The 12,303-nt window shown below is 51.7% G+C and overlaps 1 pseudogene; it reads right to left on the bottom strand.

Moving 5' to 3' along the window:
- LOC111238279 overlaps window positions 1–1,103 on the bottom strand; it is a 3,512-nt pseudogene extending 2,409 nt beyond the window's left edge.
- Window positions 1,104–12,303: the final 11,200 nt, after the last annotated feature.

Here is a 12,303-nt window from a genome sequence, read left to right as displayed (position 1 = left end):
CAAGTTTACGCTGGAAAGCCGTGATCATGTCGGACATCTGCGTGATGACTTGTTTGCGTCCCTGCAGCTTCTGATTCAGTTGGGCGAGATGCTCAGTTATGTCACACAACATAGCAAAGTCACACAGTCCGTTTGGATCTGACAGTTCAGACAAGGGTTTTCCTTTACTCTGCATGAAAAGAGCAATATCTTCCCTAAGCTCAAAACATCGTTTGAGGACTTTGCTCCTACTCAGCCACCGTACTTCTGTATGGTACGGCACATCACCGTGCTCCGAGCCCATCTCCTGCAAAAACATCTGGAACTGACGATGATTTAGGCCACGCGCCCAAATGAAGTTCAGTTTTCATGACTGTGGTCACTATATCATTCATCCCCAGCACCTTCCCACACAAAGCTTCTTGATGGATAATGCAATGATACGTTATCAGAGGCGTGTGACAGTTACTTTTTTGCATTTTCTCCTTCATTAGTCCAACAAAGCCCGCTTTTCCTCCACACATTGCAGGTGCACCATCTGTAGTTAATCCCACCAACTTTTCCCAGAGCAATGTATTTTTACTTACGGCCTTCTCCACCGCATCAAAAATGTCCCGTCCTGTTGTGGTCCCATGCATGGCAGCTGCATCCAACAGCTCCTCGGTGACAGAAAGGTCCAGCTTGACGCCTCTAATAGAAATGGATAGCTGCGCTGTATCCGTGTTGTCTGTGCTTTCATCAAGAGCTAATGAAAAAGCTATGTAGCTGCGTGTCTCTTCGGCCAGCTGTGTTGCCAGGTTTCCTGCTAGTTCCTTAACTCGGTCCACAATGGTGTTTCTTGATAAACTGACATTTTTAACAGTCTGTATCTGGTCGGGACACACCTGCTCACAGACCTTCAGCATGCACTGCTTCAAAAATGCACCCTCTGAAAAAGACTTTGCAGCGCGGGCAATTTCTTCAGCCACAATAAAGCTAGCTTTCACTGCCGCATTGTTTTTGGTTGTGGCTCTCTTGAACACATCCTGCTGCGATCGCAATTTGCCTTTTAATTCTTGCACCATTTGTTGTTTTTCTTGAAGGCTCACTTTGGCATACTTAGCTCCGTGTTTGGTGATGACCATGACGAGCAAAGTCCGTAGACACCAACTTTGGTGGCTTTCGGACAAAATCATTTGGTGAAATTTATTTAAAACACAGGAATTTAACCCGTGGTCCCCCCCCGCCCCGCGCGGCCGACTCTGGCGCACTACTCTTCCCCGCCCTGACTCCCGCCCCGTGGCCTCGGCGCTCAGTGCCTCGGACCCTACCAGCGCGCTACGAGGGCCACCAGACTCACCACAATATAACCGTGCCCATTCAAAGGCTCCCGGGACCAGCATATGATAGAGACCGCCAGGCGGACCCTTCGGAAATGGGAGCGACCTCAGAAGGCTTGGCGGCGCTGCACATTATGTTTACTCAGCAGTAGACGAGCGAGATCCGTAGACTACCCCAATTTTGCTGGATCTTTATGAAAAAATATTTGCGCTTCGCCATGCCAAGCGGGGCCGTCCGGAGACGTTTTATACGAGGCAATCTCCTTCGGAAAGGAGCCGACTCGAAGGCTGGGCCTGACAATATGCTTACTTTCCCAGTGTGACGAGCCGAGCCGATAGACACCCAAATCTTGTGGACCTTTGGGACAAAACTTTTCCGTTGTGACATTCACACTAGCTCTTTAATTGGTCGTGGCACCTCAGTCACTATGCGAGATGACCACTTCGGGAGGGAGCCGACTTCAGAAGGCTCGGGGCTTACATCATGTTACTTCAGCGGCTTGAGAGGAACGAGTCCCGTAGACACCCAATTTGTGGACTTTTGACAAAATTTTTTCGTCGCCAGCACAAGCGGGGCCTCGAAGACGTCTTTTCAACCCGGGAGGCATCCCTGTCGGAAAGAGCACTCCGACTCGCAGCATAGGCTGGGGCATGACCTCATTTTACTACCAGCCGTGACGCAGCCGCAGTCCGTAGACACCAAATTTAGCTGGTACTTTCGCAGAAAATGCTATTTGGAAACTTTATCAAATACACAGAATTTAACCGTGTCCCCCCGGCAGCATATCGTCGACGCCCGCCCATGGCCGGGCCTTCGAAGAGAGCGACGAGAAGGCTGGGGCTGACAATGTACTCAGCGTGACCGAGACGGAGTCCTGTAAACACCCAATTTGTGGACTTTTTGACCAAATATTCGTCGCGCAGCAAGCGGGCCTCGACACGTTTCTAACACGGCTTCCCTTCGACAGGGCCACGCAGGGCGGATAGATAGGCCTCGGCGGCTGACATATGGTTTACCTCACGGGGCGTGACCCGAAGCCCGGGCCAGTCAGTAAACCACAACAGCATCTTGTTCTTATTCCAATCCTACCACCGCTGCTATGCGTCGCAGTCTGTCCTTCAATAGGTTATCGTTCTGCGCGGTAATACCGACTAGCACTCCTACCTCCACTCCATTTAGTACTACATACACTACACTCCATTACTTCGGCTAGACACAACCCTCACACCCCCTCGTAATGCTGTGTGTCGATCGCCTCAGCCGGTGTCAATCTGGGCTGAGTACATCGTCCTTATGATGCTCTCAGCACAGATCTCAAAATCCGTGTACGAGACCGTGTTCTCCGCTCTATACCAGAGAACATTGCCCTTACGTTGTGCTCCTCATTCACTTTGCCGGCATCGACCTGATTTGTATGCTCGAATTCTTGCTCAAGCTCATCTTTATCTCACACCATTCCGTTTCTGATCCTAAGCAATGCTCGCCCAGGCTTTAGGTAAGTTAACCTTCCTTAGCGTAGGTCGTCTACTCCCTTTCTCAGGGTCAATTATGCCTATCGTCTTGACAGGAATTGGTCGCCCTATTTCTCGATACCATCGTTTGCTACCATTCAGGCCTCTTTCTCTTCTACTACATACACTCACTTGCACACTAATCTCAGAGCTGTCATCTTATTTCATTCTATACCACAACTTGTGGACTTTCGGCGTCATTCGCTCTATACTTATCCAGTGCGCTTCTATCCAACCTCTAGCCGTCTAACCCCATGTTCCTTCACCTAGCCTTGCAGTATCCTGCTTCCCGTGCTGCCATGATCACCTTCACACCAGTGTTATAATGGTTGTGCACTCACCTCAGAGCATATGCGAGATGACCTTTTCGGTAGGAGCGCACTCAGAAGGCTTGGGGAATGATCATATGCTTACTCCAGACGGGAACGACGAGCCGAGTCCGTAGACCACCCAAATTTGTGGACTTTTTTTGCACTACAAACATGCTTTTCCGTCGGCGCAAGCGGCGTCCTCGGAGAGTTAACGGAGCATTCCCCGTTCGGACAGAGAGCGACTCACGTAACTGGCCTGGGGCCTGACACTCAGTTACATCAGCTCGTGACCGACTGCCGAGGTCCGTAGACCACCCACACAATTTCGCATGGAAACCTTTAAACGACGAAAACTCTTTGAAATTATTACAAACATCGAACTCTTAACCGTCGTCCCCCTGCCACGCATCATGTAGGACTGCCCATTCGGCGGGCCCTTCGCAAAAGAGGCCGATCCAGTAAGGGCTGGGCCTGACCATATGCTTACTCAGCGCTGACGCGAGCCGGATGCCGTACGGGACACCCTCAATTTCGCTGAGACTTCTTGACAACAATTTATCCGCTCGCAAGCAAGCCGCTCGGCACTCGGAGACCGTCTTTTTTCCTTCGCACCACAACGGAGGGCATCCCTTCGGAAGAGAGCTGACTCACGAAAGGCTGGCTCGACATATGTTCACCTTCAGCGTTGCACGAGCGAGTCCGTAGACACAACATTTTCGGACTTTCTGGACGAAAATGCTTTCTGCCGAGAGATTCACTTAAAACTACAAATTTAACGTGCTCCCCGGAGGCATACCTGCTGAGAGCCGCCCTACGGCGCCCTTTCCTTGAAGGAGAGGCGGACTCAGGAAGGCTGGGGGATCTGGCTAAATATTCGTTACCTCAGCGTGGATCGAGCCGAGTCCGTAAACACCCAATTTGTGTGGACTTCTGACAAATATTTTTCGTCACCGGCTGAGATAACATCATGTCAGCCCCAGCCTTCTGAGTCGCTCTCCTTCGATAGGGCGCCAGGGCGGTGCCTCACATATGCTGCCGGGAAACGGTTAAATCTGTGTTTAATAATTTCCAAAAGGATTTTCTCGAAAGTCCACAAATTTGGTGTCTAGCGGACTCGGCTCGTCACGCTGCAGTAACAGTATGTCAGCCGCCAGGCCTTCTGAGGTCACCTCTCTTCGCCGAAGGTAGATGCCTCGTTAAACCGTCTGCCCCGAGCGCGCTTGCCTTGCGACGATAAAAATTTAGTCAAAGTCCAACAATATTGGGTTGTCTAGTGACATCGGGCTCGTCACGCTGACATCATGTTCGAGTATCATATGTTCAGCCCCCAGCCTATCCTGAATGTCCGCCTCCTCTTCGACGAGGGCCGCCATGGGCGCCGGTCGCTCTCACACTATAGAACTAGCCGGGGGCACCGCGGTGTTAAATTTCTGCCTTGTTTTACATAATTTCTCCACAAAGAATTTCTGCTCTCGAGAAAGTCACCACAACATTCACCTGATCGTCTCCTCGGTCTACCGACCTCGGCTCCTCACCCGGCTGTGCCACCAAGTAACACCATATTGGCGTCAGCCCCACCTTCTGAGTCAACTCTCTTCCGAAGGATGCCTCGTCTAAACGTCTCTCCCTGAGGCCCGCCTGCTGCGACTGAAAACATTTTGATCAAAAGTCCACCAAATTGGGGGGTGTCTACGAATCGGCTGGCGTCCGTGACACGTATACATATGTATCCCCAGCCTTCTGAGTTCGCCCTCCCGTTTCCAGGGTGCTATCTCGCATATATGCTGATAGGGTGCCACACATGTAAGACTAGTGTGAATCATTGTCACAACGGAAAAGTTACCATTGGTCTCCAAAGTTCCACCAAGTCGGTAACTGGTCTACGGTGATCTCGGTCTTCTCACGCTGCGAGTTGAACCCATGGTATAGTAGATATGTTCACACGCTCCTCCACAGCCTCTCTTGAGTATCGCTCCCTCCGAACGTGAAAGCTCTCGTTAACGTCGGTAGGGCCGCCGCTTGCGTGTCGACGAAAAATCCCTTTGGTCAACAAGGTCCACAAATTGGCCGAGGTGCTTACGGCACATCGGCTCGTCACGCTGAAAAGTACAATGTCTAGGCCCCAGGCTTTATCTAGTCGCTCCCTTTCGCCGCACCAGGAACGCCTCGTTTCAAACCGTGCTCCCGCAGCCCGCTTGCTGCCGAACGTAAAAAACTTTTGTCAAAGTCCACAAATTGGTTGGTTTTACGTGCACTCGGCTCGTCTAACGCCTGAGTAAACATCATTGTCAGCCCCAGCCTTTGGAGTTCGGCTCTCTTCCCGCACAAAGGGCCGCCATGGCGGTTTTCTCACATATGCTGCCAGGGGCGACACGGCATTAACTTCTCGTGTTTAATTAATTTCAAAAGATTTTCTCGTCCGACGTCCACCAATATTTTTGGTGCGTCTACGGACGCTCGGGCTCGTCACGCTGCTAAGTAAGCATATGTCCCAGCCCCAGCCTTACTGAGTCGGCTTCTCTTCCGAAGGGATTGCCTCGTTTTAAACCGTCTCCGAGGCGCCGGCCGCCGCTTGCTGCGCTCGACGAAAAATTTTGTAAAAAGTCACAACCTTGGGGTGTTCACTCGGCTCGTCACGCCCTGAGTATCGTACATATCCTGTCAGAGCCCAGCCCTCTCCTGCAGTACTCCTGGCTCCTTTCCCCGAACGGCCTCATCCTCGGCACTTATGCTCCTGACCGGCTGCCACACCATTAAGGTACTATAATGTCTCACAACGGAAAAGTCTTGATCCCAAAGTCCACAACACAGTTTCCGGTGTCTACGGACTTTAACGGGCGCTCACGCGTAAGCAGCACTGAGCATCACATACAAACCCGACTCCCACCCGCACCCCTCCAGCGCCAACTACTCCCTATCCGCATCCACTCTTCCCAACCCGCAACACCTGATGCCGCAGGTCTTCCGCATTAACTCCAACCGTGCACATCAAGCCCTGTGTCGTAGACCGCACACCACAGGCCCGACTCGGCTCCCGTCACACTGAAGTAAACATATCGTCGGCCCAGCCTTCGGAGTCGCTCCCTTCGAAGGGTGCTCGATTAAACGTCTCGAGGCTCCGCTTGCTGCCGTACGAAAAATTTTGTCGAAAGTCCACCAAATTGGGTGTCTACGGGACCGGTCGTCACGCTGCCAGTAACATATGTCAGCCCCAGCCTTCTTGAGTCGCTCCCTTTCGAGGGCCGTCCATGGCGCCGGTCTCTATCTATGCCTGCCGTGGGACACGGGTTCTATATCTGGTCGTTTAATTAATTCCAAAAAATTTTGCTCGAAGTCACGACACAAATTTGGTGGCTACGGACGGTTGGCTTCGTCCATTGCTGGAGTAACATATGTCAGAGACCAGGCTTTAAGGTTCGCTCCCTCGGAACGGATTGCTCGTTAAACGTCTCCCGGAGGGCCCGCTGTGCTGCGACGAAAAATTTTTTTCGGTGACCAAAAGTCCCACAAATTCCACCTCGCGGTTTACTCGGGACCTCGGCTCGTCAGCCTGAGTAACATATGTCTAGCAGCCCAGCCTTTCTGAGTCGCTCCTCTTCCGACGACGAGGGCCGCCTATCATGGAGCCAATCGGCGACTCCATGGCTTCGATCACGATATGACTGCGATGGGACACGGGCTTAAATGTGCTGCGTGATGTTTATAATAATTCGCAGAAATGATCTTTCGTCCGAAAAAAGTCCACAACATGTTCGGTGTCTACGGACCTCCGCTCGTCCCAACGCTGTAGTAAACACTATGTCCAGCCCCAGCCGATCTGGAGTCGGCTCTCTTCCGCAAGGGACCCCTGCCTCCGTTTAAACGTCTCCCCGGAGGTCGCGCCGCCTGCCTGCGCACCCGAAAAACTTTTGTACAAGAAAGTCCACACAAATGGCGGTGCTCTAGGACTCGATCTCGTCACACGCGCCAGACGAACCTCATATGTACTAAGCCCAGCCTTCTGAGCTCGCTCTCCTTCGACGACTTAGCGCGTCCAATTCTGCGGATCATCCTGAGGCTGCCATCACATCTACTAGACCTAGCGTCGTGAACTGTCAATATCATACGCGACACATAGTTTTGCTCCAAAGTCCCCACAGAGATCTTGGTGTCTCCGGACTCGGCTCGGCGACAACTGCCGCCACGACGTAGGTAGACCATTATCGTCAGCCCCCAGCCCTTTCGGCGAGTCGGCTCCCCTTCCGATAGGGATGCCTCGTTTTAAACGTCTTCGCTGAGGCCGCTTGCTGCCGCACAGCGAAAAATTTTCTGCTCAAAAGTCCACAATTCTGGCCGCGTGCTCCAACGACGCCTCGGCTGCGTCCACGGCTGCACGTAACACATGTCCAGAGCCCCAGGCCCTCTTCTGGGTTCGCTCCCATCCGACAGGGGCCCCCCCCATGAGTCGGCCGACAACGCAAGGTCTGCTCGCCATACTTGCTCTTGCCGGGGGACACGCGTTATAATTCTGTGTGTTATTTCAATCAATATTGTTCCAAAAAAAATTATTGCGTCCGACAAACGTCTCACAAATTTTTGGTGCTGACTACGATGACCTTGGCTCGTCGATGCTGCGTCTTAGCCCCCGGCAGCTAACTGACACGGAGTATGAGACAGTGACCCCGCATACCTTCTACAGGTCAGTCCTACCATTCGGAAAGGATGCCTTCGTTAAACGTCTCAGAGGCACACGCTTTGCTGCGAACGAAAAATTTTGCAAAAGTTCCACCAGATGTGGGTAGGTGCTGTACGAGGACTCGCGCTTGCTCACGACTGCAGGTTAAACATAATGATCTAGCCACAGCCTTCTGAGTCGCTCCCTTCCGATTGAGGGTCATCTCTTCATATGCTGAGGCTCTGGCACACATTTACAGACAACTAGTGTAGCAATGTCACAACGGAGAAAACGTTTGTCCAAAAAGCTCCACAAGGTTTGGGTGTCTACGGAACTCGGCTTCGTCATTGTATACTCACACCTAAGTTACATAATCGTCAAGCCCCAGCCTTACTTGAGTCGCTCCCTTCCGAAGGGCCTAGCACTGGAGCAAGCCTCTTCTACAAGTCTCAAGGCCCACCGTCATGCGCGGACACCGAATTTCATAGTTACAAATTTCCAAAATAATTTCTTCGAAAAGTCCACAAAATTGTTCCACCGGGTGTCTTACGGCACTCAGGTCAGTCACACACTGACAAATAACATATGTCCAGCCCCAGCGCCTTCTAATTCGCTCCCTGTACGAAACGGATAGCCTCAGTTAAACGTCTCCGGCCGCAACGCTTGCTTGCCGACAAAAACATTTTGTCAAACAAAAGTCCACCAAATTTGGGGTGTTCTACGGACTCGGCTCGCCACGCTTGGAAGTAAACAATAAATTGTCAGCCCCAGCCTCTTCTGAGTTACGCCCTCTATCCCGAAGGCCCGCCATCGGGCTTCTCCTCATCATTGCTGCTCGCGGGGACACGACAGTTAAATTCTGTGTTTTAATAGGATATTTCCCAAAAAATCTTTTCGACAAGAGGTCCACAAATTTCTCGGGTGTCTTTTACGACTCGTGCATCGTCACGCTGCAAGATAAGCTTTGTGCAAGCCCCGCATCTAGTCGCTTCCTCCAGGTATACTCGCCATAGCGGACTCCCAGTGATGCTCCGGTGCGAACACACGTCTAGCAGGTCTGTGTTTATTCTGCCCAAAAACTTCTTGTCTCGAAAGTCCCACAAATTCGGTGCTACGGACTACAGGCCTCGTCACCAACTGCAAGTAACAATATGATTCAGCCCCAGGCTCTAGTCGCTCCCTCTCGAAACAGCGAGCCTCGACATTAAAGCGTCCCAGGCACCTTGCTGCGGGGACACGGTAAATTACGTGACTTAATAAATTTTCAAAAATTTTCACCAAAAGTCCACATAATTTCGGTGTCTACGGACTCGGCTCGTCACGCCTAAGACAGTAAACATATGTCAGCCCCAGCCTTCTGAGTCGCTCCCTTCCGAAAGGGCAGTCTCTCTCATATGCTGACGGTGCCACACCATTTAAGATCTAGTGTGAATGTCACAACGGAAAAAGTTTGTCCAAACAGTCCCACAAGTTTGGTTGTCTACGGACTCGGCTCGTCACCGCTGAAGTAACATATGGTCAGCCCAGCCTTCTGAGTCGCTCCCTTCCGAAAGGGCCCATCGCGGGTCTCCATACGCTGCCGGGGACACGGTTAAAATTCTCTGATGTTTTAATAATTTGCCAAAAAATTTTCTCGAAAGTCCACAAAATTGGTGATCTACGGACTCGGCTCGTCACGCTGAGCAGTAACATATGTCAAGCCCCAGGCTTCTAAGTCGCTCCCTTCGGAAGGGACTGCCTCGCTTCAAACGTCTCCGAGCCCGCTTGCTGCGCACGCGAAAATTTTCTTAGTAAGATCCAACAAATTTGGGTGTCTACGGCGCACTCGGCTCGTGTCACGCTGAGTCAACAATCTATGTCAGCCCCAGCCTTCTGAGTCGCTCCCTTGCCGAAGGCCGCCATGGGCAGGTCTCTCATATGCATGCCCGAGGGGACACGGTTTAAATTCTGTGTTTTAATAACTTTCCCAAAAAATTTTCTCCGGAAAGTTCCACCACAAATTGGTGTCTACGGACTCGGCTCATCACGCTGAGTAACATATGTCAGCCCCAGGCCTTCACAAGTCGCTCCCTTCGGAAGGGAATGCCTCGTTAAACGTACTCCGAGGCCCGCTTGCTGCCGACGAAAAAAATTTTGTCAAAAAGTCACCAAAATTGGGTGTCTACGCGACTCGGCTCGTCACCCTGAGCTCATCAGAATGTCAGCCCCAGCCTGTACTGAAGTCCGCTCCCTCCGGCAGAGGAGTCATGCTCTCCATATGCTGAAGGCTGCCAATCACTTTAAGACCCTAGTTGTGATAGTCAAACACCCAAAAATCTAGTGTCCACAACGCTCCCACAACGTTTTCCCTCGGCTGTCTGACGGACTGCGGCCTCGCACGCTGCCCACACTGCTAACAGTCATGTCAGCCCACAGCCGTTCTGAAGGCTCCGGCCTCGCCCTTCCGATTGGCCCGCCAATGCGCCGTCTCTCATATGCTGCCGACGGGGACACGGTTACAATTTGCTGTGTTTTAATAATTTCAAAAAGAATTTTCACAGAAAGTCCACAAATTTGGGCTGTCTACGACTTGGCTCAGTCACGCTGCAGAACCATATGTCAACCACGGCTTCTAAGTCCGCTTCCCCTTCGCGAAAGGGATGCCTCGTAAACGTCTCGCAGGCCCGCTTGCGCGACGAACATACGACTTTTGCAAACTCCACAAATTGCGCGGTGTCCTGACCGACTCGGCTCGATCACGTCCCGTAGTAACATATGCTCAGCCCCAGCCTTCCCCCTGAGATCGCTTGCGCCTCCAAAAGGCCGCCATGGGCGGTCTTCTTCATATGCTGCGGGGACACACAATTGGCCGTGGTCTACGAGCGGCTGTCCACGCTGACACAGGTAACACCTATGGTCAGCCTTCAGCCATCTGAGTTGCTCCCCCTTTGTGGACTTTTGACAAATTTTTCGTCGCAGCCAGCAGGTCAGACACGCTGTGACGAGGCTCCCTTCGGAATAGGGCAGGGACTTAGAACCCACGGGCTGACATCCTCTTACCATTCAGCATGGACAAAGCCGAGTCTCGTAGACACCAAATTAGCCTGCCCCTCCAGGTCTTTGTGACTTTGCGCCAGACAAATTTTTGGAAATTATTATAAAACACAAAGATTTAACCGTTTAGAGTCCCACGCCCAGCATACTGGAGCAGGCACCACCCAGGGCGGCTCACCTTCTTGGGAATGGAGCGCAACTCCTCAGAAGGCACTGGCGCGCCTTGACCAACCCCTCGTCTATCTCGAGCGCATGACGAACCGCCACAACACCAAGTCCGCTACGGTACACCACGATACTTGTGGACTTTTATGGACAAACTTTCGTATCATAGGGCCCGTGCTGCACATTCATAAGTACATCTCGTGCGCATTCCACGATATCACTCATTAAAATGCAGAGGCATCGACCTCTACAGGGCAGTGCGCGGTCTCTTTGGAATGGACAGCGACTCAGGCAAGGCTGAAGCTGACATAGCTTTACTCAGGGCACTGCGCAGTCCCGAGTCCACGGCGCTCAGAACAGCCCGCCCACTTTGTGGACTCATGTGACAAAACTTCTTAGCGATCAGCAGCACGCTGATTCAGAGCCCGACTATATCACGGCGTCCGGAGGACGCCTTTTAAACGAAGGCACTTCCCTTCCGCAAGGGACGCATGACTCTAGAAGCCGCTGGCGCGGCTTCCCTGACATCTGTTATTCTAGCATGACAAGCCGAGTCCGTAACACCAAATCGATTCTGTGTGGACATTTTCGAAAAAAAACTTTGGAAAATTATTAAACACAGGAACGATTTACCGTCGTCCCACGGCCACCATTTTATGAGAGACCGCCACATGGCGGTCTTCGGAAGGGAGCGACTCAGCAGGCTGGGGCTGACCCTATGTTAACTCAGTGATGAACGAAGCCGAGTCCATAACACCAAACTTTGAGTGGACTTTGGACAAAACCTTTCTGATGTGTCCGACACATTCACACTATCTTTAATGGATGTGGCACACCGTCAGCATATGAGAGACTGACCCATCGGCGGACCCCTTATGCGGGAAGCGGAGCGACCTCAGAAAGGCTGGTCGACTGACATACTGTTACTCCAGCCGTGACGAGCCCGAACGTCCGTAGACCATAACTGAGGACTTTTTGGAAATCTCAAAATTTTTCGTCTTGAGATTAGCCAAACACCAGAACTTTTAACGATGTTTGGCGACTGGCAGTCCTTTATTATGTGCCCATCTTACCTTCGACCAGATACTAGCACCCGATCGAGAAGACAGGAAATGGGAGGCAGGAAGAGGGGGAAGATGACATGCCATAAAGCCGTCCGATGCGGACTCACTGGGGCACAAAACATTCTTGGTTATAGTATGTAGCAAAAAAATGTCAAAAAGCGTGCCATAGCTAATGTTCAAGTCATGAACCCGAAATTTATACAATTAAGCCATATCTAATATGCCAAAAACACGTCCTAGCCTATCTCAGTCCCATAATACGTAGA

The sequence above is a fragment of the Seriola dumerili genome, unplaced genomic scaffold, assembly GCF_002260705.1.
Source record: "Seriola dumerili isolate Sdu_G_001 unplaced genomic scaffold, Sdu_1.0 BDQW01001254.1, whole genome shotgun sequence".
NCBI lineage: Eukaryota > Metazoa > Chordata > Actinopteri > Carangiformes > Carangidae > Seriola > Seriola dumerili.
This window is presented reverse-complemented; position numbering and strand designations above follow the sequence as displayed.